This window comes from Arachis ipaensis, chromosome B3, assembly GCF_059453495.1.
Source record: "Arachis ipaensis isolate K30076 ecotype BB chromosome B3, ASM5945349v1, whole genome shotgun sequence".
Classification (NCBI taxonomy): domain Eukaryota; kingdom Viridiplantae; phylum Streptophyta; class Magnoliopsida; order Fabales; family Fabaceae; genus Arachis; species Arachis ipaensis.
Genome location: NC_142438.1, coordinates 119,595,400 through 119,621,984, shown reverse-complemented (window position 1 = coordinate 119,621,984; position 26,585 = coordinate 119,595,400). Strand labels below are relative to the sequence as shown.

The 26,585-nt window shown below is 39.6% G+C and overlaps 2 non-coding genes across 2 annotated transcripts; one reads left to right on the top strand and one right to left on the bottom strand.

Annotated features, from left to right (window-relative positions):
• Window positions 1-2,611: 2,611 nt before the first annotated feature.
• Window positions 2,612-2,715, bottom strand: LOC148572233 (small nucleolar RNA R71). The gene has a single exon (XR_015908205.1). It is a non-coding gene; the product is annotated as a small nucleolar RNA R71 (small nucleolar RNA).
• A 23,424-nt stretch (window positions 2,716-26,139) lies between these two features.
• Window positions 26,140-26,247, top strand: LOC148572232 (small nucleolar RNA R71). Its single transcript, XR_015908481.1, has one exon. It is a non-coding gene; the product is annotated as a small nucleolar RNA R71 (small nucleolar RNA).
• Window positions 26,248-26,585: the final 338 nt, after the last annotated feature.

The window sequence follows — 26,585 nt, the reverse complement described above, 5'->3', positions numbered from 1 at the left end:
AGCAGAGGTTCAGGAGGAACAAAGCATCTTTATATGCTTATCTGAAATTCCTACCAATGAATTACATAAGTATCTCTATCTCTATCTTTATTTTATGTTTTATTTATCTTTAATTATCAATCCTCCATAACCATTTGAATCTGTCTGACTGAGATTTACAAGATGACCATAGCTTGCTTCAAGCCGACAGTCTCCGTGGAATCGACCCTTACTCACGTAAGGTATTACTTGGACGACCCCGTACACTTGCTGGTTAGTTGTGCGGAATTGTGACAAAGTGTGATTCACGTTTGAGAGCTCCAAGTCTTTGGCACCATTGTTGATGATTACAATTTCGTGCACCAAGTTTTTGGCGCCGTTGCCGGGGATTGTTCGAGTTTGGACAACTGACGATTCATCTTGTTGCTTAGATTAAGTAATTTTACTTTTTATTTTCGAAAAAATTTTTTTAAAATACAAATTTTTTTTTCTATTTTGTTCTTCAGAGTTTTTAAGAATGAATTCTAGAGTTTCATGATGATCTGTTGAAGTTTGGCTGGCTGTGAAGCTATGTCTAATCTTATTGGACCGAGGTTTCAACTTATCATCACAAGAGCTTGTTGATTTCTATCAATTTTGCTGTTGTTAGCAATGATCTGCTAAAGCTTGGCTGGCCATTGGCCATGTCTAGTATTTTGGACCGGAGCTTTCATTGAAAGCTTGGCTGGCTAGTAAGCCATGTCTAATTCCTGGACCGGAGTCTTAGACTAGCATTGCAATGATTCCTGGAACTCTTATTAAAAATTTTGAACCCCTTTATTTTGTTTTCCACTCAATTTTCGAAAAATTACAAAAAAATTTATAAAACCATAAAAATCAAAAATATTTTATGTTTCTTGTTTGAGTCTAATATCAATTTTTAAGTTTGGTGTCAATTGCATGTCTTTATTCTTCTTGCATTTTTTGAATATATGCATTATGTTCTTCATTGATCTTCAAGTTGTTCTTGATGATTTCAGTGCTCTGATCTTTAATTTCTCTTATTCTGTGTCTTTTGTTGTTTCTTACATGCATTTTCAAATTGTTATAGTCCTTAGTATACAAACTTCTAAGTTTGGTGTCTTGCATGCATTGTTTATTTGATCTTAGTTGCATTTCTATTGTTTCTCATCATTAAAAATTCAAAAAATTTTTTTTCAAAATTGTGTCTTTTCAAGTCAGTAACACATAGAATTGAAGATTCAGAACATTCAGCAGAGGAATTACACAGAAAAAGCTGGGTGTTCAAAACGCCCAGTGAAGAAGGAAAACTGGCGTTTAACGCCCAAAAAGGTAGGATTTTGGGCGTTAAATGCCAGAATGGATACCATTCTGGGCGTTTAACGCCAGGATGACACTAGAGGGAAGATTTTGTTTTTAATTCAAATTTTTTTCAAATCTTCATAATTTTTCAAAATCAAATCTTTTTCAAATCATATCTTTTCAATCATATCTTTTCAAAATCAAATTCTTTTCAATTTTTTATTTATTACTATTTTCGAAAATCCTTGCTACAATTAATAATTTAATTCAAAATTTTCTAGTTGTTACTTGCCTATTAAGAAAGGATCAAAAGTATTAATTCTAGAATCATATCTTCTAATTTCTTGTTAGTCAAGTAATCAACTTTAATTTTAAAACTTTCTCTTTTTAATTTGATTTTCAATCATATCTTCTCAATCATATCTTTTCAATTACATCTTTTTCAAAATTAAGTTTCAATCATATCTTTTTGATTTCTAATTTCAAAATCTTTTTCAAAAATTACTTAATTTCTTTCCCAATCTTAATTTTCGAAAAACCTTTACCAAATTTTCAAAATTTCTTTTAATTATTTCAAAATCTTTTACTTTAATTTCAAAAATTCTTCCCCTCTTCTCACATCCTTCTATTTAAGGACTAACACTCCTCCACTATCAACAATTCAAACTCTATCCCTCTTGATAAGTTCGAATTCTTCTCTTTCTACCTCCTCCTTCTATTTTTATTTTCCTCTGACACCTCAAGGAATCTTTATACTGTGACATAGAGGATTCCATACTTTCTTCTTCTCTCTTTCATATGAGCAGGAGTAAGGACAAAGACATTCTTGTTGAGGCTGATCCTGAACCTGAAAGGACCTTGAAGAGAAAGCTGAGAGAAGCTAAAGTACAACTCTCTGTAGAGGACCTAACAGAGCTTTTCAAACAAGAAGAAGCCATGGCAGCCGAAAACACCAACAATGCAAGAAAGGTGCTTGGTGACTTTACTGCACCTACTCCTGACTTCTATGGGAGAAGCATCTCTATCCCTGCCATTGGAGCAAACAATTTTGAGCTTAAGCCTCAATTATTTTCTCTAATACAACAGAATTGCAAGTTTCATGGACTTCCATTGGAAGATCCTCATCAGTTCTTAGCTGAATTCTTGCAAATCTATGACACTGTCAAGACTAATGGGGTTGATCCCGAGGTCTACAAGCTTATGCTTTTTCCCTTTGCTGTAAGAGATAGAGCTAGAATGGTTGGATTCACAACCTAAAGAAAGTCTAAAATCTTGGAAAAAGCTAGTTAATGCCTTCTTGGCAAAGTTCTTTCCACCTCAAAAATTGAGCAAGCTTAGAGTGGAAGTCCAAACCTTCAGACAGAAGGAAGGTGAATCCCTCTATGAAGCATGGGAAAGATACAAGCAATTGATCAGAAGGTGTCCTTCTGACATGTTTTCAGAATGGAACATCATAGGTATCTTCTATGATGGTCTGTCTGAACTGTCCAAAATATCATTGGACAGCTCTGCTGGAGGATCTCTTCATCTGAAGAAGACACCTGCAGAAGCTCAGGAACTCATTGAAATAGTTGCAAATAACCAATTCATGTACAACTCTGAAAGGAATCCTGTGAATAATGGGACAAATCAGAAGAGAGGAGTTCTTGAGATTGATACTCTGAATGCCATACTGGCTCAGAACAAATATTGACTCAACAAGTCAATATGATTTCTCAGAGTCTGTTTGGAATGCAAGCAGCAACAGGCAGTACCAAAGAAGCTTCATTTGAAGAAGAAGCTTATGATCCTGAGAACCCAGCAATGGAAGAGGTGAATTACATGGGAGATTCCTATGGAAACACTTACAATCCTTCATGGAGAAATCATCCAAATCTCTCATGGAAGGACCAACAGAGGCCTCAACAAGGCTTCAATAACAATAATGGTGGAAGAAACAGGTTTAGCAATAGCAAGCCTTTTCCATCATCTTCTCAGCAACAGACAGAGAATTCTAAGCAGAGCCACTCTGACTTAGCAACTGTAGTCTCTGATCTAATTAAAACCACTCAAAGTTTCATGACTGAAACAAGGTCCTCCATTAGAAATTTGAAGGCACAAGTAGGTCAGCTGAGTAAGAAAGTTACTGAACTCCCTCCTAGTACTCTTCCAAGCAATACAGAAGAGAATCCAAAAGGAGAGTGCAAGGGCATCAACATGGCCCACACGGCCGAACTTGGAGAGGAGGAAGGGGCAGTGATCTCCACTGAGGAAGACCTCACTGGACGTCCACTGGCCTCCAAGGAGTTCCTTCATGAGGAACCATGGGAATCTGAGGCTCACACTGAGACCATAGAGATTCCATTGAATTTACTTCTGCCATTCATGAGCTCTGATGAGTATTCTTCCTCTGAAGAGGATGAGGATGTTACTGAAGAGCAAGTTGCTAAGTACCTTGGAGAAATCATGAATCTAAATGCCAAGTTATTTGGTAATGAGACTTGGGAGGATGAACCCCCCTTGCTCACCAAAGAACTGGATGACTTGACTAGGCAGAGATTACCTCAAAAGAGACAAGATCCTGGGAAGTTCTTAATACCTTGTACCATAGGCACCATGACCTTTGAGAAGGCTCTGTGTGACCTAGGGTCAAGTATAAACCTCATGCCTTTCTCTATAATGGAAAAGCTAGGGATCATTGAGGTACAAGCTATAAGAATCTCATTAGATATGGCAGACAATTCAAGGAAACAAGCTTATGGACCTGTAGAGGATGTCTTGGTAAAGGTTGAAGCCCATTACATCCCTGCTGATTTCATAATCTTAGAGACTGGGAAGTGTGTGGATGAAGCCATCATCCTTGGCAGACCCTTCCTAACCACAACAAAAGTTGTGATTGATGTTGACAGAGGAGAATTAGTCCTTCAAGTGAATAAGGACTCCCTTGTGTTTAAAGCTCAAGGATCTCCCTCTGTAATCATGGAGAAGAAGTATGAAAAGCTTCTCTCAATGCAGAGTCAAACAAAATCCCCACACTCAAACTCTAAGTTTGGTGTTGGGAGGCCACAACCAAACTCTAAGTTTGGTGTTGAGAGGCCATCATCATGCTCTGAGTATCTGTGAGGCTCCATGAAAGCCCACTGTCAAGCTACTGACATTAAAGAAGCGCTTGTTGGGAGGCAACCCAATTTTATTTATTCTCCATTGTTATTTTATGTTTTTTGTAGGTTGATGATCATGTGAAGTCACAAAAACAATTGAAAAAAAAAGAAGGAAAAACAGTATTAAAAATAGAACACCCTGGAGGAGAAACTTACTGGCATTTAAACGCCAGTAAGGGTAGCAGAATTGGCGTTAAGCGCCCAGTCTGGCACCATTCTGGGCGTTTAACACCAAAAATGGGCACCAGACTGGCGTTTAACGCCAGGAATGGGCAAGAAGCTGGCGTTAAACACCAGAAATGGGCAGCAGCCTAGCGTTTAACGCTAGGATTGGCAGAAAGGGGCATTTTTGCACGCCACTTGGTGCAGGGATGAGATATCCTTGACACCTCAGGATCTGTGGACCCCACAGGATCCCCACTGATGCATTCGCATATTTACCATTTTAACTAGTTAGTTTAGTTAGTTTTAGCTTAATTTCATTCACTTTCTTTGAAATAAATGAGCAATTTTGTGAGTTTTTCATCCATGCATCCATGAACCAAGAACTAAGTGAAATTTGGCATAATTCATGCAAATGACTCAAGGAGTTTATATATAAGTTGATGTAAATGATTCCCTTGAAAATTATTGCATAAGATGGCAAAACTTTGAGGGAAATTCTTTGGTTTATGGTAGGTGATGGAGCAAGGAGGAAGAAGGGGCGTTGTTGGCTGCGTGTTTCAGTAACAACTCCAGCAACAATGCCCAACAAATCAAGCTGCCAGGGAGAAGAAGGCTTGAGCGTTATTCCTGGCGTGTTTAGCCAATAACTTGGGCAACAACGCCAGGAAATCACCAAAGAAGAGGGATGCACGTTGTTCCTGGCGTGTTTTGCCAATAACTTGGGCAACAACGCCAGGAAGCCACCAAAGAAGAGGCATGAAGCCACCAAAGAAGAAGGATGCACGTTGTTGCTGCCGTATTTTGCCAACAACTTGGGCAACAACGCCAGGCAGCCACCAGAGAAGAAGGATGGGTGTTGTTGCTGGCGTGTTTTGCCAACAACTTGGGCAACAACGCCAGGCAGCCACCAGAAAAGAAGGATGGGCGTTGTTGCTGGCGTGTTTTGCCAACAACTTGGGCAACAACGCCAGGCAGCCTGACCTTGCCCTCTTCAAAGGAGTATATCTTGAGCTAGAATACTCCAAATGAGGTGATTTTAGTGGCATTGGAAAGTAGACATCAAGAGCTTTCCAACCATATATCATAGTATGAGATTGGAGTTCATTTGAAGACTCAAAAGCTGGCTTTATTTAGAGCCTCAGAGACTAAGGGCGTTGTCACTGGCGTGTTCACCAAAAACGCCCAGGCAGCCTGACCATGTCTTCTTCAATGGAACATAACTTGAGCTACAGAGATCCAATTGAGGTGCTTCCAGTTGCGTTGAAAAGCTGACATTCAGAGCTTTCCAACCATGTATAATAATCTATATTGAAGCTCAAAATTAAAGCTCAAACAAGAGTCAACTTTGGCCATCAAAACTGAGTCATGTGTTTGGCAATAACTTAGGCCAACAACGCCCAAGCCTGGTGTCCAGGATATTCAATAGCACGTTGCCAATGTGCTGTGAACTGGCATGTTTGTCAGTAATTCCCAATTGGGCCAGAATTGATGAAGACTTGCTCTGCTCTCTTTGCTCTCTTCAAAAGGGGAATACTTCCATTCATTGGACCAGGAACTTAACAAAGGAAAAGCCCACATTGCTAATCCAATTGAAGATCTCCAAATGAGTCTTAGGACTAGTATAAATAGAGAAGGAGTTTGTACTTTAAAAGGGAATTTTTTTTACTTTTACTTTTTAGACACTTTTACTATTACACTAGCATTTTTACTTTTTTTTTCTACATCTCACCCGTCTTCTATTTTGTTTTTCTTGCAACTTTGAATTTCAGTTTTAAAAGGAATACTTCTTCTTCTTCTTCTTCATTATTCTCTACACTTAGTTTAATTTTTAACTTTTACATTTATTGTTGAATTTAGAGCTATGATTCACTAAACCCCACCTTCATTAGGGGGAGGAGCTCTGTTTATTTGAATGGGTTGATAATTCTTCTTTTCTTTCTCAATTCAAGTGGTTCATCCAAGAGGAAACTCTTGTTCTTCAAATATTCAACTACATTCGAGAGAAGGGTTGAATCTACATGAATTATATGGTGAACTTGAGAAAGGAGCCATGTAACTCAGTTTAGAGTTCATCCTTTCATGATTTCTTTGATTAATACACTTTGGGTTGATATGTGAGATGTAACCTCCCTTAGTTGAGATCCTGGAAGTTGTGTGGCCTTGGATTAGAAGTTGAACTTCACCTCTTCTCATGACCAATTAGATCACGAGAGTGGCAATTGATTGTGTTGAAGAGAAATTGAATTGTCAAGAGATTGGGATTCAATTATTCACAATCCGCCATGGATCTATACCCATGATTGAGAAGGAATTGAGTAACATCAATTCATGACAATTTACATCTCTAATCCCTAATGATCCCTCCATCATTAATTCTCATCTCTTTTGTTCTTTAGTTCTTTGAATGCTCACTACCCAATTCCCTTTTACATTCTTGCAATTTATCATTCTTGCCATTTACATTCTGTTTCTCTATTTCTTGCAATTTACTCTTCTACTCTTTAAAATTCTGCAATCTTTACTTTCTTGCAATTTATTTTTCATGTCATTTAAGTTTCTTGAAATTTAAGTTTCAGTTATTCACTTTCATTTTCTTTCTCTATTCTAGTTCTTTAAATTCCTTGCCATTTAAATTTTTGCAATTATGTTCAAAAATCACAAATCTCATGAAATCAAAACCATGTTTTCTTAACTAAATATACCATTTAACTAAAGTTGCTTAATCCACCAATCTCCGTGGGATCGACCTCACTCTTAGTGAGTTTTATTACTTGATACGACCCGATATACTTGCCGGTTGCGCGCTAATTTATAATTTTCGCGTATCAAGTTTTTGGCGCCGTTGTCGGGGATTGGAAAAGATTGACAATGATTACGTGAATGGTAGTTTAGATTAAGTATTTTTCTTTTCTTTGTTAAAGCCCACTAACTGTTTGATATTTTGTTTCGCTAACTGTAACTTTACTCTAGCAATAGAGTGTTTCATTTGTGTTGTTGGTTTGTGTGTGTTTGTGTATGTCAGAGGCAAGGAGATTTGATCCTGAAGATGAGAGAACCCTTCGAAGGTTAAGAAGAGAAGCAACAGGAAAAAGGGTCATTGGTGAGGAGGATTCAGAAGGAGAGGACTAAATCATGGAGGGCAATTCGCATAACCCCCCTGAGGGAGTTGCCAACAATAACAACCCACCTCAAAGGAGAGTTCTAGCTTCTTACACTTTCCCCAATCCAAGACACTGTGGGAGCAGTATACTCACTCCCAATGTTCATGCACACAACTTTGAATTGAAGCCTCAGCTTATCACTTTGGTGCAAAATAATTGTTCCTATGGAGGAGGTCCCCTTGAGGATCCAAATCAACACCTGTTTATTTTCCTAAGAATATGTGAAACTGTCAAGACAAATGGGGTGCATCCAGATATTTACAAGCTACTGTTGTTCCCATTTTCTTTGAGAGACAAGGCATCTCAATGGCTGGAGACATTCCCCAAAGAAAGCATCAACACTTGGGATGATTTAGTGAATAAATTCCTATCTAAGTTCTATCCACCTCAGAGGATTATCAGGTTGAAAACGGAGGTGCAAACATTCACTCAATTAGATGGGGAGTCATTGTATGAGGCATGGGAATGATACAAAGCTCTGATTAGGAAATGTCCACCTGAAGTGTTCAGTGAATGGGATAAACTCCAAAATTTCTATGAGGGGTTAACTTTGAAATCTCAAGAGTCCTTGGATTACTCCGCAGGAGGCTCACTACAATTGATGAAGACAGCTGAGGAAGCCCAAAATCTCATAGACATGGTGGCAAATAACCAATACTTCTATGCTCATCAGAGGCAACGCCAACCCGTTCAAAAGAAGGGTGTGTTGGAACTAGAAGGAGTGGACACAATCTTGGCACAGAACAAGTTGATGCACCAACAAGTCCAACAACAAATGAAAATAATGGCTAAGAGAATAGATGGCCTCCAACTAGCTTCAGTGAGCACAACAAATCAAGCTTCAATTGAATGGGGTCAAAATGAAGCAGGCAATGTTGAGCAGCAACAAGAACAGGTTCAATACATGCAAAATACCTCAAGTTCATCTCAAAATGACTTCCATGGTGACACATACAACTCATCCTGGAGGAATCACCCCAACCTGAGATGGGGTGATAGTCAAAACTATTGGCAGAAGAACAACAACTCCAACTATTCCCGCAACACACACAGCCAAAATCACTCATCTAACAACACTAACCAATACAAGAAACCACAAAACACATATCAACCACCTCACAACAATCCATAAACTCATCAAAATAACTTTTCCGCACCAACATCCAACCCACAAAATTACCACACCAGCCCTGCAAACAACTTCCAGCAACAACAATCTACCTCCATCATACCACCAATTGACCATCATGAAAATAGGATTTCAAGTCTTGAGACAGCCCTACAAACAATTGTCCAATCCACTCAAAACTTGCTCAAAGGGCAAGAGAGATATGAAGCTACCATGAAGAGCCTTGAACGGCAAGTAGGACAATTGGCCAAACAAGCTGAACGGCCAACCAACATCCTCCCAAGTGATATAGTACCCAACCCAAGAGAAGAATGTAAAGCTCTTCAGTTGAGAAGTGGCAAAGTACTCGGAGAAAGTTCTAACAAGAAAGCAACAAAACTCAAAGAGCAAGACACGGTGGATGAGCAAGATAAAGAAAAGGCATCAACGCCTCAAGAAAGCAAAGGAGATGAAAAGCCACAAAGCAAGACACCTACTCAAAACAGCCACCCCAACAACAAGGAGAATGTGAAGCCATAGCAGGAGAACAAGAATGAAGGGGTGAAAGCCTATGTGCCCAAGCTTCCATACCCAACCAGGATACACAAAGGAACGAAGGATCAACAATTTCCAAGGTTCTTGGAAATCTTTAAGAAACTTGAAATCAACATTCCATTGGCAGAAGCTTTAGAACAAATGCCATTATATGCAAAGTTTCTTAAAGAATTAATCACCAAGAAGAGAAGTTGGCAAGAGAAAGAAACAGTGATTCTCACTCAAGAGTGTAATGCCATTATTCAAAAGGGACTGCCACCAAAACTCAAGGATCCAGGTAGCTTCCTCATACCATGCACAATTGAGAGTATAGCCATTGATAAATCACTCTGTGACTTGGGAGCAAGCATTAACTTAATGCCTCTTATTATGATGAAGAAAATGATGATAGAAGAGCTGAAACTCACAAGGATGTCACTCCAACTTGCTGACAGATCTATCAAAATACCAAATGGTGTAGTTGAGAACCTCTTGGTGAAAGTGGAAAATTTTATATTCCCAGCCGATTTTGTGGTCCTAGACATGGATGAAGAGGGGAGCAACTCAGTTATCCTTGGTAGACCCTTTTTGGCTATAGCTAGAACAATCATTGATGTGAAAAAGGGAGAGATGATCTTCAGAGTACATGATGAGCAAATGACCATAAATGTCTTCAAGGCAATGCAATACCTCGCTGAGAAAGAGAGTTGCATGAGGGTTGATGTGGTGGATTCTTTGGTTGAAGAAGTATTGGAAACAAACCATCAAGTGAAACAGGAGGAAGTCCGGGATATCCAAGAACAAGAAAAGAACAAATTGGAAGCACCAGAGGAACCAAGTGAAGCCAAGAAAGAAGTGGCACTACAACAAGAGTTGAAACCATTACCCCCTTATCTTAAATATGCATTCCTTGGTGAAAAGGATAGCTTCCCAGTAATCATCAACTCTACACTGAGTGCAGAGGAAGAAGAAAAACTCCTTGTAGTATTGAGAGCTCACAAGGATGCATTGGGGTGGACCATTGATGACTTGAAAGGCATAAGCCCTGCCATATGCATGCACAAAATACTCTTGGAGAAAAATTCCAAACCAGTGGTACAACCTCAAAGAAGATTAAATCCCACAATGAAGGAGGTTGTTCAAAAGGAAGTCCTGAAGTTATGTAAAGCTGGGATTATGTATCCTATCTCCGACAGTCCATGGATTAGTCCAGTGCAAGTAGTACCCAAGAAAGGGGGATGATTGTCATTTTCAATGAGAAGAATGCGCTTATTCCAACACGAACAGTGACAGAGTGGAGGATGTGCATTGATTATAGGAGGCTGAATGATGTCACACGAAAGGATCAATTCCCCCTCCCTTTCATTGACCAGATGCTTGAAAGGTTGGCTGGCCATGCTTATTACTATTTTCTTGATGGATATTCTTGGTATAATCAAATAGTGGTTGACCCCATGGATCAAGAGAAGACCTCTTTCACTGCCCCTTTGGAGTCTTCGCATACAGGAGAATGCCATTCGGACTGTGTAATGCCCCAGCTACCTTTCAGAGATGCATGCTATCAATCTTCTCGGACATGGTAGAAAAATTTATTGAAGTTTTTATGGATGACTTCTCTGTTTTTGGTGATTCTTTCAATGCTTGCTTGCACCATCTTACCCTAGTCTTGAAAAGGTGCAAAGAAACCAATTTGGTTTTAAACTGGGAGAAATGCCATTTCACGGTACCCGAAGGCATTGTTCTTGGTCACAAAATTTCAAGAAAGGGTATAGAGGTTGACAAGGCAAAAGTAGAAATTATAGAAAAACTTCCTTTACCAACTAATGTGAAAGCTGTTAGAAGCTTCTTAGTGCATGCTGGATTCTATCGAAGATTCATTAAAGATTTTTCCAAAATAGCAAAGCCATTAAACAATCTGTTGGTGGTGAGTAACCCTTTTTCCTTTGATGATGAATGTAAACATGCCTTTGAGACTCTAAAAGCTAGGCTCACCACAGCACCAATCATCACACCCCAAGCTGGGGATTGCCTTTTGAACTCATGTGTGATGCAAGTGACCTTGCAATTGGTGCTGTGTTGGGGCAGAGGAAGGAAAAGAAGCTTCATGTTATCTACTATGCAAGTAAGGTATTGAATGAAGCTCAAAGAAATTACACCACAATAGAGAAGGAGTTACTAGCTGTGGTATATGCTTTTGATAAGTTTAGACAATATTTGATTGGATCTAAAACTTTAGTCTACACTGACCATGCTGCTCTTAAGTATCTTATATCAAAACAGGATGCCAAACCAAGGCTAATCAGATGGGTACTACTCCTACAAGAGTTTGACATTGAGATAAAGGACAGAATGGGTAGTGAAAATCAAGTTGCCGACCATCTATCAAGGCTGCCACAAGATACATGTCAAGACACTTTTCAATCAGTAAATGAAGAATTTCTAGATGAGCACCTCTTACAAATTCAACACACTCCTTGGTTCACAGACATGGCCAACTATAAAGCAAGAAGAAGCATTCCACAAGGGTATACAAAGCAACAAGTTAAAAAGCTGTTACATGAGGCTAAGTTATTCTTTTGGGATGAACCCTTCCTATTCAAAAGATGCCCATATGGAATGATTAGAAGATGTGTGCCAGAGGTTGAGATGAAGGACATCTTGTGGCATTGTCATAATTCTAGCTATAGTGGCCATTTTGGAGCTGAAAGAACTACTGCAAAGGTACTTCAAAGTGGTTTCTACTGGCCCTCTATCTTCAAGGATGCTAGAGACTTTGTGAGCCATTGTAATGAATGCAAAAGAGCAGGCGGGTTAACGAAGAAGAATGAAATGCCCCAGAAGTTCATTTTGGAGGTGGAACTCTTTGATTTATGGGGTATAGACTTCATGGGACCCTTCCCTCCATCCTACACATTCAAATACATTTTGGTGGCAGTGGAGTACGTTTCAAAATGGGTAGAAGCAATAGCCACCACTACATGTGATACCAACGTGGTTTTGCAATTCCTAAAGAGAAACATCTTCACTAGATTTGGAGTGCCAAAGGGACTTATAAGTGATGGGGGAAGCCACTTCTGCAACAAGCAATTAAATTCTCTTCTCCATAAATATGGAGTTACTCACAAAGTAGCCACACCCTATCACTCCCAGAAAAATGGGCAAGCTGAACTTGCTAACAGAGAGCTAAAGAGGATTTTAGAGAAAACTGTGGGAGCAACAAGAAAGGATTGGGTTAGGAAGCTTGATGATGCACTTTGGGCATACAGGACAGCATTCAAAACGCCCATAGGAAAATCTCCATTTCAGCTAGTGTTTGGGAAAGCATGCCATCTCCCTGTGGAGCTTGAACACAAGACCTTTTGGGCCACTAAACTCTTGAATTTAGATGCTCAAGCAGCAGGAGAAAAGAGGTTACTACAACTCAATGAATTGGAGGAGTTCAGACTGGAGGCATATGAAAATGCTAGAATATACAAGAAAAGAGCAAAGAGGTGGCATGACAAGAGGATCTCCCCAAGAACATTCGAACCAGGCCAAAAGGTGTTGCTATTCAACTCAAGACTAAAGATTTTCCCTGGGAAGCTGAGATCTAGATGGACTGGTCCATACACCATCACCAAAGTATCCCCTCATGGCTATGTGGAATTACTTGATAAAACTTCAAAAGAGACCTTCACAGTCAATGGACATAGGGTGAAACTTTATCTTGGTGGCCCCTGGAGCAAGGAAGAGAGTGTGCAACTTTTAGCATGAGCAAGGAAGCTGCATTGTCAAGCTAAGGACAATAAACAAGCGCTTCATGGGAGGCAACCCATGCACAGGAGTTTTCTTTTATTTTTATGCTTTAGTAGTCAATAATGAGAGATTGCATCATATACATCTGAAAAAAAGAAGGGGATTGAATTAGCATGTAGTATATGCAAGACACTAAGTTTGGTGTGGCCAACTTTGAAGCAAATGGTAAATTTTAATTTTGTTACAACACTTAGTCACACACTAAGTTTGGTGTCCTCACATACATAAAAAAAATGCTAGAAAAAGAGAGAAAGTGTAGTTTTTTTTAGCATAGAAAGCAATCCTTAGATTTCAATTTTGGTTATTATAGTCAATTATGCATTAGGATAGCATCATAATTTGTTAGCATAAGTAAAGATACTTCAAGAATCTCAAGGTTTTGGAATTTTGTTGCAGGGAAATGAAAGAAAGAAGTGATGGAGAATCTTGGGAGAGGAGTTCACGGATACACACACAAGGAAAAGGAAGTCACATGAGCCTTGGATTTTGTGCATGAGAAAGAGCAACTCAACATGCATTAGCTAGAAGATTCATGTCCCCATGACACAACCAGACCATTAAGACAATGCTTCCACCATTCAAAGTAACGTTGAACCCCCCCCCCCCCCCACAACTACAAACACACTTCACTTTGCATTCACATCTATATATACCATCACCATACTTCACCAATACTTTCATTCGAAAATACTCTTCTTGTGCTTCATCCTTGTTTCACAAACCGTGGCCTTTAAGCCACCCGTATCATCTTCATTCCACAACTCCTTTTCAATCATTTTCAAGCCTTTATTTCTTGCCTTAAAATCTATCATTTTAAGCCTCACTCAGCTACACTTCTTGTATGCTTGAGGACAAGCATTGCTTCAAGTTTGGTGTTGGGAAGATTCGGCCATCACAATTCAATGGCCTCATCATCACGAGCTAGGAGGAAGAAAGATAAGCAACCCATGCAAGAGCAACCCACATTTGATGAAAGAAAGTTCAAATCCAAAAACCATGAACAAATCTTTAATTGGATGACAAGCAGAGGCAGAGACATTATCCCGGAGGTGCCTTTTAAGCTAGAAGATGAAGAATATCCTGACATATAAAAAGTGATTAGAAAAAGGGGATGGGAGCTTCTCTGTGATCAACCCAAGTTATAAGTGTGCTCCTCATCCATGAGTTTTATGCCAATGTCATAAAGAAAGATGATGAGAAAGAACCATACTTGAGTTATGTACGAGGGGTGGTAGTCCCCTTTGGCCCAGACACCATCAATAGAGTGCTAAAAACCAAGCCAAAACGGTTTAAGCAACCTAGCTATGAAGAGAGGGTTAAATATGACCCAAAATATGTAGACGTTCTAAGTGATCTATGCAAAGTGGGCACGGACTGGGTGTTACTCACACAAACAATCACTCAAACTCAGAAGGGGTGATCTCATACCTCAAGCAAAAGGATGGCATGACATAGTGAGAAGATCATTAATCTGCACTTCAAACAACTCGGAGGTGACACTAAACAGAGCTATAATGATCCACTGCATAATGAAAGGAGGGGAGATAGATGTGGGAGAAACCATAGCCAAGAACATTTTGAACATAGCTGAAGGTGTTCAAAAAGACAGCTGGCTAGGTTATCCTAGCACTATCTTGCGTTTGTGTGAGGAGGCTGGAGTACCACTTAAAGAATTTGATGACACAGAAATAATCTCCCCTGGGAAGCCTATCACCAAAAGATTGATGGAGCATGTCACCACGGTCCAATTAGAGAGGCAGCCTTTAGCAAGAAGAAAGAGGAGGAAAGAAGCAAGACAAGGGGAGGAGCAAGAAGAAAGGGAACAATAAGAAGATAGAGAAGAACCAAGTGCATTGAGCATGAACCAACTCCAAGCCGCATTAGAAGGAATCTCTGGGCAATACTCACAAATTCAAAGAAGCCAAGATGAACAAGCTCAACAACAAAGGGAGCTCTGGCAATTGATGGATCAACAAAGAGGAACCCAAGCTCAATGGATGGATCAGCAGAGGGAATATCAAACGCACATGATGGAACTACAACAAGAGCAATATACCAAGATGTATGAAGCCATCAACAACTCAACTGCTGAATATGAAAGATCCATGAATAAAGTAATACAAGAATAGTTTCAGTTAAGGAAAGAGCAAGCTCAACAAAGGGAACTTCTTCAAAGAATGGATGACAGAACAGACAAGCTTTACAGAGAATTCAATGAAAATAGAATGTTCAAAGAGGCTAGACACAGAGACAGAATTGATTATGATATGTGCACCCAAGAAAAACTCAGCTACCTTTGTGGAACACTCCCAGTGCTCAACCCAAAACTCCAAACATTCAATGAAGCACAAAAGGTATTAGAAGAGCAGGAAATTGCAAGGGTGAAATTTAATGTTCAAAGGCTAAAGGAGAGGATGGTAAGTTCAAGGATATGGAAGAAAATAGAGGAGGAATCAACAACAAAACAACAAGGAGAAATAAGAAGCAAGAAAAGGCAAGATCCAAAAGGCAAAGGAAAGCAAGGAGAATCAAGCACAGGAAAGGAACCCAAAGCTTAAAGGTGGTGAAGTTTCTTTCAGTATTTCAATAAATAAAGAAGATGTATGTCTGAAACATGACATACCTTCTAAGATTTCTCTTTTATGCATTTTCATGTTTATGTTATGCATTTTCATACGTACATCATGTTTGAAATGTATGTTTATCCTAAATCCTTTTGTTTGATAATTGAATAAAAGATGAGATTTGAACAAGAACAGAGAGAAATCTAGCCTAGAAAGCATAAAGTTATCCTATAAAAAGTGCTAGTATACATGCCTTCTTTGTAAATAAATCAAGGCTCAAGAAATCAAGAAATGCTTGCTTATACAAGACTAGTTGGTCGAGGGTTACAAGACTCCAAATAAAAAAAAAAAAGAGAAAATGAAAAGCTAGGCATCAATGACCAAATTTGGATATGTGTCTGTGGTGATTGATGTTAGGGGATATACTTGGGCTAGTAAATCTGAGGGGTGCTTCATCACCCGATAACTTGAGTTAACTAACTCGGGATTATCGATTGAGAACCCCCGTTCAAGAGTAGCTCCATAACAGAACATTTAGCAACCCAAAGAGGTGCTGGACACCACTATCCAAATAAAATCTCAAAGTTATATGCCTGTGATTGAATGTGTTAAGGAGAGAGGCTTGAGCTAGTAAATCTTTAAGAGTGTTTCAACACTTAATAACTTAAACCAACTGGTTTGGGATTGTTGATTGAAAGCTTATGCTAAAGAGCCACCTTAAGACAAGATTTTTAGCTCAATTGAAGCAAAGAAAACTGAAAAAAGGATGGAGAATGTGAAAAGGTGTGAAAAAAGGAGTCTAATAAAGCTAGCTAGTCTAATACTAAAGCAAGCATTTTGATAAAGAAGTGAATTAGCTTTGATCATTTGCATTAAACAAATGACTACACAATTAAGGATGATAGAGTTCTTGGAAGAAGTTCCTTTCTGTTAAGATATTTTTGCATCTTAAAGTCTGTTATCAAATCTTTTTCTCTCTTGCTTGAGGACAAGCAACATTTTAAGTTTGGTGTTGTGATGCATTCGCATATTTACAATTTTAACTAGTTAGTTTAGTTAGTTTTAGCTTAATTTCATTCACTTTCTTTGAAATAAATGAGCAATTTTGTGAATTTTTCATCCATGCATCCATGAACCAAGAACTAAGTGAAATTTGGCATAATTCATGCAAATGACTCAAGGAGTTTATATATAAGTTGATGTGAATGATTCCCTTGAAAATTATTGCATAAGATGGCAAAACTTTGAGGAAAATTCTTTGGTTTATGGTAGGTGATGGAGCAAGGAGGAAGAAGGGGCGTTGTTGGCTGCATGTTCAGCAACAACTCCAGCAACAACGCCCAACAAATCAAGCTGCCAGGGAGAAGAAGGCTTGAGCATTGTTCCTGGCGTGTTTTGCCAATAACTTGGGCAACAATGCCAGGAAATCACCAAAGAAGAGGGATGCACGTTGTTCCTGGCGTGTTTTGCCAATAACTTGGGCAACAACGCCAGGAAGCCACCAAAGAAGAGGCATGCACGTTGTTCCTAGCGTGTTTGGCCAATAACTTGGGCAACAATGCCAGGAAGCCACCAAAGAAGAAGGCATGCACGTTGTTCCTGGCGTGTTTTGCCAATAACTTGGGCAACAACGCCAGGAAGCCACCAAAGAAGAAGGATGCACGTTGTTGCTGGCGTGTTTTGCCAACAACTTGGGCAACAACGCCAGGCAGCCTGACCATGTCCTCTTCAGAGGAGCATATCTTGAGCTAGAAAACTTCAAATGAGGTGATTTCAGTGGCATTGGAAAGTAGACATCAAGAGATTTCCAACCATATATCATAGTATGAGATTGGAGTTCATTTGAAGACTCAAAATCTGGCTTTATTTAGAGCCTCAGAGACTAAGGGCGTTGTCACTGGCGTGTTCACCAAAAACGCCCAGGCAGCCTGACCATGTCTTCTTCAATAGAACATAACTTGAGCTACAGAGATCCAATTGAGGTGCTTGCAGTTGCATTGAAAAGTTGACATTCAGAACTTTCCAACCATGTATAATAGTCTATAGTGAAGCACAAAATTTAAGCTCAAACCAGAGGCAACTTTGGGCATCAAAAATGAGTCAAGTGTTTGGCAATAACTTAGGCCAACAACGCCCAAGCCTGGTGTAAAGGAAATTCAATAGCACGTTGCCAATGTGCTGTGAACTGGCGTATTTTCCAGTAATGCCCAATTGGGCCAGAATTGATGAAGACTTGCTCTGCTCTCTTTGCTCTCTTCAAAAGGGGAATACTTCCATTCATTGGACCAGGAACTTAACAAAGGAAAAGCCCACATTGCTAATCCAATTGAAGATCTCCAAATGAGTCTTAGGACTAGTATAAATAGAGAAGGAGTTTGTACTTTAAAAGGGGATTTTTTTTACTTTTACTTTTTAGACACTTTTACTATTACACTAGCATTTTTACTTTTTTTTTCTACATCTCACCCGTCTTCTATTTTGTTTTTCTTGCAACTTTGAATTTCAGTTTTAAAAGGAATACTTCTTCTTCTTCTTCTTCTTCTTCTTCTTCTTCTTCTTCTTCTTCTTCATTCTTCTCTACACTTAGTTTAATTTTCAACTTTTACATTTACTGTTGAATTTAGAGCTATGATTCACTAAACCCCACCTTCATTAGGGGGAGGAGCTCTGTTTATTTGAATGGGTTGATAATTCTTCTTTTCTTTCTCAATTCAAGTGGTTCATCTAAGAGAAAACTCTTGTTCTTCAAAGATTCAACTACATTCGAGAGAAGGGTTGAATCTACATGAATTATATGGTGAACTTGAGAAAGGAGCCATGTAACTCAGTTTAGAGTTCATCCTTTCAAGATTTCTTTGATCAATATACTTTGGGTTGATATGTGAGATGTAACCTCCCTTAGTTGAGATCCTGGAAGTTGTGTGGCATTGGATTAGAAATTGAACTTCACCTCTTCTCATGACCAATTAGATCACGAGAGTGGCAATTGATTATGTTAAAGAGAAATTGAATTGCCAAGAGATTGGGATTTAATTATTCACAATCCGCCATGGATCTATACCCATGATTGAGAAGGACTTGAGTAACATCAATTCATGACAATTTACATCTCTGATCCCTAATGATCCCTCCATCATTAATTCTCATCTCTTTTGTTCTTTAGTTCTTTGAATGCCCACTACCCAATTCCCTTCTACATTCTTGCAATTTATCATTCTTGCCATTTACATTCCGTTTCTCTATTTCTTGCAATTTACTCTTCTGCTCTTTAAAATTCTGCAATCTTTACTTTCTTGCAATTTATTTTCCATGTCATTTAAGTTTCTTGAAATTTAAGTTTCAGTTATTCACTTTCATTTTCTTTCTCTATTCTAGTTCTTTAAATTCCTTGCCATTTAAATTTTTGCAATTATGTTTAAAAATCACAAATCTCATGAAATCAAAACCATGTTTGCTAAACTAAATATACCATTTAACTAAAGTTGCTTAATCCACCAAACTCCGTGGGATCGACCTCACTCTTAGTGAGTTTTATTACTTGATACGACCCGGTATACTTGCCGGTTGCGCGCTAATTTATAATTTTCGCGTATCAAGCACCTACTCCACCTCTCTCTCTTCTTCTTCAACCATTCACCAATCACCTCAATACCTCTTCTCCCAAAATCCCTCACCTATCAAATCCCACCATTATCTTCACTACTCACATCCATCCTTCATAAAACCCCACCTACCTTACCATTCAAATTCAAACCACTTTCCCACCCAAACCCACCCATAATGGCCGAACCATACCCCCTTCTCCACTCCTATATAAACCCATCTTCACTCCTTCATTTTCACACAACATACACACTACTTCTCCCCCTTGGCCGAAACACTAAGCCCCCTCCATCTCCTCTATTTCTTCTTCTTCTACTCTCTTCTTTCTTCTTTTGCTCGAGGATGAGCAAACCTTCTAAGTTTGCTGTGTGGTATGCGAAATTGTTACTCAGAATTTGTTGCTCGTTCTCTCCCTAGCAATGGCGCCAAAACTGGTGCACAATACCATGGTCCAAACATAACTTCACAACTTCGCACAACTAACCAGCAAGTGTACTGGATCGTCCAAGTAATAAAACCTTACGTGAGTAAGGGTTGATCCCACGGAGATTGTCGGTATGAAGCAAGCTATGGTCACCTTGTAAATCTCAGTCAGGCGGATATCAAATGGGTATGGAGTTTTCGAATAATGATAATAAATAAATAGAAAAGATAGAAATACTTATGTAATTTATTGGTGAGAATTTCAGATAAGCGTATAGAGATGCTTTCGTTCCTCTGAACTTTTGCTTTCCTGCTGTCTTCATCCAATCAGTCCTACTCCTCTCCATGGCAAGCTTTCTGTAAGGGCATCACCGTTGTCAATGGCTACATCCCATCCTCTCTGTGAAAATGGTCCAAATGCTCTGTCACGGCATGGCTAATCATCTGGAGGTTCTCGATCATACTGGAATAGGATTTACTATCCTTTTGCGTCTGTCACTACGCCCAGCACTCGCGAGTTTGAAGTTCGTCACAGCCATCCCTTCCCAGATCCTACTCAGAATACCACAGACAAGGTTTAGACTTTCCGGATCTCAGGAATGGCCATCCATGGGTTCTAACTTATACCATGAAGACGCTAATAACTCGGACTTGGTCCCCTGTATTAGATATCCAAGAGATATTCATTCTAGCTTGTTTGCATGTAGAACGGAAGTGTTTGTCAGGCACGCGTTCATAAGTGAGAATGATGATGAGCGTCACATAATCATCACATTCATCATGTTCTTGGGTGCAAATGGATATCTTAGAAGCGGAATAAGTTGAATGGAATAGAAAACAGTAGTACTTTACATTAATTCATGAGGAACAGCAGAGCTCCACACCTTAATCTATGGAGTGTAGAAACTCTACTGTTGAAAAATACATAAGTGAAAGGTTCAGGCATGGCCGAGAGGCCAGCCCCCAAAACGTGATCAATAGATCAAAAGATACAATCCAGGATCAATCCAAAGATCGTAAGATGAAAATACAATAGTAAAAAGTCCTATTTATACTAATCTAGTTACTAGGGTTTACAGAAGTAAGTAATTGATGCATAAATCCACTTTCGGGGCCCACTTGGTGTGTGCTTGGGCTGAGCTTGAATGTTACACGTGCAGAGGCTCTTTTTGGAGTTGAACGCCAGGTTGTAACGTGTTTTTGGCGTTCAACTCTGGTTCGTGACGTGTTTCTGGCGTTTAACTCCAGACTGCAGCGTAGAACTGGCGTTCAACGCCCTTTTGTGTCATCTAAACTCGGCCAAAGTATGGACTATTATATATTGCTGGAAAGACCTGGATGTCTACTTTCCAACGCAATTAGAAGCGCGCCATTTTGAGTTCTGTAGCTCCAGAAAATTCACTTTGAGTGCAGGGAGGTCAGAATCCAACAGCATCAGCAGTCCTTCTTCAACCTCTGAATCTGATTTTTACTCAAGTCCCTCAATTTCAGCCAGAAAATACCTGAAATCACAGAAAAACATATAAACTCATAGTAAAGTCCAGAAATGTGAATTTAACATAAAAACTAATGAAAAACATCCTTAAAAGTAACTAGATCCTACTAAAAACATACTAAAAATAATGCCAAAAAGCGTATAAATTATCCGCTCATCACAACACCAAACTTAAATTGTTGCTTGTCCCCAAGCAACTGAAAATCAAATAGGATAAAAAGAAGAGAATATACTATAAATTCCAAACTATCAATGAAACATAGCTCCAATCAGATGAGCGGGACTTGTAGCTTTTTGCCTCTTGAATAGTTTTGGCATCTCACTTTATCCATTGAAGTCCAGAATGATTGGCATCTATAGGAACTCAGAGTTCAGATAGTGTTATTGATTCTCCTAGTTCAGTATGTTGATTCTTGAACACAGTTACTTTATGAGTCTTGGCCGTGGCCCTAAGCACATTGTTTTTCAGTATTACCACCGGATACATAAATGCCACAGACACATAACTGGGTGAACCTTTTCAGATTATGACTCAACTTTGCTAAAGTCCCCAATTAGAGGTGTCCAGGGTTCTTAAGCATACTCTTCTTTTGCTTTGGACCTTGACTTTAACCACTCAGTCTCAAGTTGTCACTTGACACCTTCACGCCACAAGCACATGGTTAGGGACAGCTTGGTTTAGCCGCTTAGGCCAGGATTTTATTCCTTTAGGCCCTCCTATCCACTGATGCTCAAAGCCTTGGGATCCTTTTTATTACCCTTGTCTTTTGGTTTTAAGGGTTATTGGCTTTTTTGCTCTTGCCTTTTGGTTTTAAGAGCTTTTGGCTTTTTCTGCTTGCTTTTTCTTTTTCTATTTTTTTTCGCTCTCTTTTTTTTTCTGCAAGCTTTTGTATTCACTGCTTTTTCTTGCTTCAAGAATCATTTTTATGATTTTTCAGATTATCAAATAACATGTCTCCTTGTCATCATTCTTTCAAGAGCCAACATATTTAACATTCTTAAACAACAACTTCAAAATACATATGCACTGTTCAAGCATTCATTCAGAAAACAAGAAGCATTGTCACCACATCAATATAATTAAACTAAGTTCAAGGATAAATTCGAAACTCATGTACTTCTTGTTCTTTTGAATTAAAACATTTTTCATTTAAGAGAGGTGATGGATTCATAGGACATTCATAACTTTAAGACATAGTTACTAAATACTAATGATCATGTAATAAGACACAAACATGGATAAGCACTTAACATAAAGAAAATGAAAAACAGAGAATGTAAGAACAAGGAATGAGTCCACCTTAGTGATGGTGGCGTTTACTCCTTGAGGAACCAATGATGTCCTTGAGCTCTTCTATATCTCTTCCTTGTCTTTGTTGCTCCTCCCTCATTGCTTTTTGATCTTCTCTAATTTCATGAAGGATGATGGAGTGCTCTTGATGTTCCACCCTTAATTGTCCCATGTTGGAACTTAATTCTCCTAGGGAGGTGTTGATTTGCTCCCAATAGTTTTGTGGAGGAAAATGCATTTGAGGCATCTCCGGGATCTCATGGTGATGAGCTTCATGCGTCTCTTGAGATCCATGAATGGGCTCTCTTGCTTGCTCCATCCTTTTCTTAGTGATGGGCTTCTCTTCCTCAATAGGAATGTCTCCTTCTATGAAAGCTCCAACTGAGTAACATAGATGGCAAATAAGATGAGGAAAAGCTAGTCTTGCCCAGGGAGAGGGCTTTTCGGCTATTTTGTAGAGTTCAAGGGAGATGACTTCATGAACTTCTACTTTCTCTCCAATCATGATGCTATGAATCATTATGGCCCGATCCACAGTAACTTCAGATCGGTTGCTAGTGGGGATGATGGAGCGTTGGATGAACTCTAACCATCCTCTAGCCACAGGCTTAAGGTCCAGTCTTCTAAGTTGAACCGGTTTGCCTTTTGAGTCAATCTTCCATTGAGCTCCTTCCACACATATGTCCACGAGGACTTGGTCCAACCTTTGATCTTAGTTGACTCTCCTTGTGTAGGGGCGTGCGTCTCCTTGCATCATAGGCAAGTTGAACGCCAACCTCACATTTTCCAGACTAAAATCTAAGTATTTCCCCCGAACCATTGTAATATAATTCTTTGGATTCGGGTTCTTACTTTGATCATGGTTCCTAGTGATCCATGCATTGGCATAGAATTCTTGAACCATTAGAATTCTGACTTGTTGGATGGGTTTTGTTAAAACTTCCCAACCTCTTCTTTGGATTTCATGTCAGATTTCCGGATACTCATTTCTCTTGAGTTTGAAAAGGGACCTCGGGGATCACCTTCTTCTTGGCCACAACATCATAGAAGTGGTCTTGATGAGATTTGGAGATGAATCTTTCCATCTCCCATGACTCGGAGGTGGAAGCTTTTGTCTTCCCTTTCCCTTTTCTAGAGGATTCTCCGGTCTTAGGTGCCATCAATGGTAATGAAAAAACAAAAAGCTTATGCTTTTACCACACCAAACTTAGAATATTGCTCGCCCTCGAGCAAGAGAAGAAAGAATAGATGAAGAAGAAGAAGAAAATATGGAGGAGAGGAGGGAGAGTTTATGAGGAAGGTTTATAGGGAAGAGTGGATGGATGTGAGTGGTGAAGTGGTGATAGGGAAGAGAGATTGAGGTGATTGGTGGAGAGTTTTGGGGAAGAGTGTTTATTGGGAAGAGAGGATGAACATTGAGAAGAGGGGAGAGAGTGAGTGGTGGGGGGTGGGAATCCTGTGGGGTCCACAGATCCTGAGGTGTCAAGGAATTTCATCCCTGCACCAATTAGGCATGTAAAATGCCTTTGCATGCAATTCTGGTGTTTAAACACCGAATTGATGCTTGTTCTGGGCGTTCAGTGCCCAGATGCTTGTTTCTGGCGTTCAGCGCCAGCTCTTCCTCAGTGTGCATTTCTGGCGTCTGAACGCCAGGATGCTGCTTGTTTCTGGCGTTCAATGCCAGATCCATGCTCTGTTCTGGCGTTGAACGCCAGCCAGATGCTCCTTACTGGCGTTTAAACGCCAGTGAGATCCTCCTCCAGGGTGTGATTTTTCTTCTGCTGTTTTTGATTCTGTTTTTGATTTTTCTATTTATTTTGTGACTCCACATGATCATGAACCTAATAAAACATGAAATAACAATAAAAATAAAATTAGATAAATAAAAATTGGGTTGCCTCCCAACAAGCGCTTCTTTAATGTCAATAACTTGACGGTGAGCTCTCATGGAGCCTCACAGATGTTCAGAGCATTGTTGAGACTTCCCAACACCAAACTTAGAGTTTGACTGTGGGGGCTCTGGTTGACTCTGTTTTGAGAGAAGCTTAATGTGCCTCTTTTCCATGTTTACAGAAGGATGTCCTTGAGTTTTAAACTCAAGGGAGTCCTCATTCAATTGAAGGACTAGTTCACCTCTGTTAACATCAATCACAGCTCTTGCTGTGGCTAGGAAGGGTCTTCCAAGGATGATGGATTCATCCTCATCCTTCCCAGTATCTAGGATTATGAAATCAGCAGGGATGTAAAGGCCTTCAACCTTTACTAATATGTCCTCTACTTGTCCATAAGCCTGTTTTCTGGAATTGTCTGCCATCTCTAATGATATTTTAGCAGCTTGCACCTCACAGATTCCCAATTTCTCCATTACAGAGAGTGGCATGAGGTTTATTCCTGATCCAAGGTCACATAGAGCCTTCTCAAAGTCATGGTGCCTATGGTACAAGGTATTAGGAACTTTCCAGGATCCTGTTTCTTCTGAGGCAATCTCAGTTGATCCAATGCATTTAGTTCATTGGTGAATAGGGGAGGTTCATCTCCCCAAGTCTCTTTACCAAATAAATTGGCATTCAGCTTCATGATTTCACCAAGAAACTTGGCAACTTCCTCTTCAGTAACATCCTCATTCTCTTCAGAAGAAAAATACTCATCAGAGCTCATGAATGGCATAAGGAGGTTCAATGGAATCTCTATGGTCTCTAGATGAGCCTCAGAGTCCTTTGGTTCCTCAAAGGGATACTCCTTATTGATCACTGGACGTCCCAGGAGGACTTCCTCACTGGGATTCACGTCCTCAACCTCCCTTACAGGTTCGGCCATGGTAATTAATTCAATGGCCTTGCACTCTCCTTTTGGATTTTCTTCTGTATTGCTTGGGAGAGTACTAGGAGGGATTTCAGTGATCATTTTATTCAGCTGGCCCACTTGTGCCTCCAAATTTCTAATGGAGGACCTTGTTTCATTCATGAAACTCACAGTGGCCTTAGATATATCAGAGACTAAGTTTGCTAAATTAGAGGTATTTTGTTCAGAGTGCTCTGTCTGTTGCTGAGTGGATGATGGAAAAGGCTTGCTATTGCTAAACCTGTTTCTTCTACCATTATTAAAGCCTTGTTGAGGCTTTTCTTGATCCTTCCATGAGAGATTTGGGTGATTTCTCCATGAGGGATTATAGGTGTTTCCATAAGGTTCACCCATGTAATTTACCTCTGCTATTGCAGGGTTCTCAGGATCATAAGCTTCTTCTTCAGAAGATGCCTCTTGAGTACTGTTGGATGCAGGTTGCATTCCATTCAGATTCTGAGAAATCATATTGACTTGCTGAGTCAATATTTTATTCTGGGCCAATATGGCATTCAGAGTATCAATTTCAAGAACTCCCTTCTTCTGAGGTGTCCCATTACTCACAGGATTCCTCTCAGGAGTGTACATGAACTGGTTATTAGCAACCATGTCAATGAGTTCTTGAGCTTCTGCAGGCATTTTCTTTAGGTGAATGGATCCACCTGCAGAAGTATCCAATGACATCTTAGCTAATTCAGACAGACCATCATAGAATATATCCAGGATGGTCCATTCTGAGAGCATATCAGAAAGACACTTTTTGGTCAGTTCCTTGTATCTCTCCCAAGCTTCGTAGAGGGATTCACCTTCCTTCTGTCTGAAGGTTTGAACATCCACTCTAAGCTTACTCAGCTTTTGAGGAGGAAAGAACTTGGCTAAGAAAGCCTTGACTAGCTTATCCCAAGAGTTTAGGCTATCTTTGGGTTGAGAGTCCAACCACACTCTAGCTCTGTCTCTTACAGCAAACGGGAAAAGTATGAGCCTGTAGACTTCAGGATCTACTCCATTAGTCTTAACAGTATCACAAATCTGCAAAAATTTAGTTAAGAACTGAAAAGGATCTTCAGATGGAAGTCCATGAAACTTGTAGTTTTGCTGCATCAGAGAAACTAATTGAGGTTTCAGCTCAAAATTGTTTGCTCCAATGGCAGGAATTGAGATGCTTCTTCCATGTAAATTGGAAT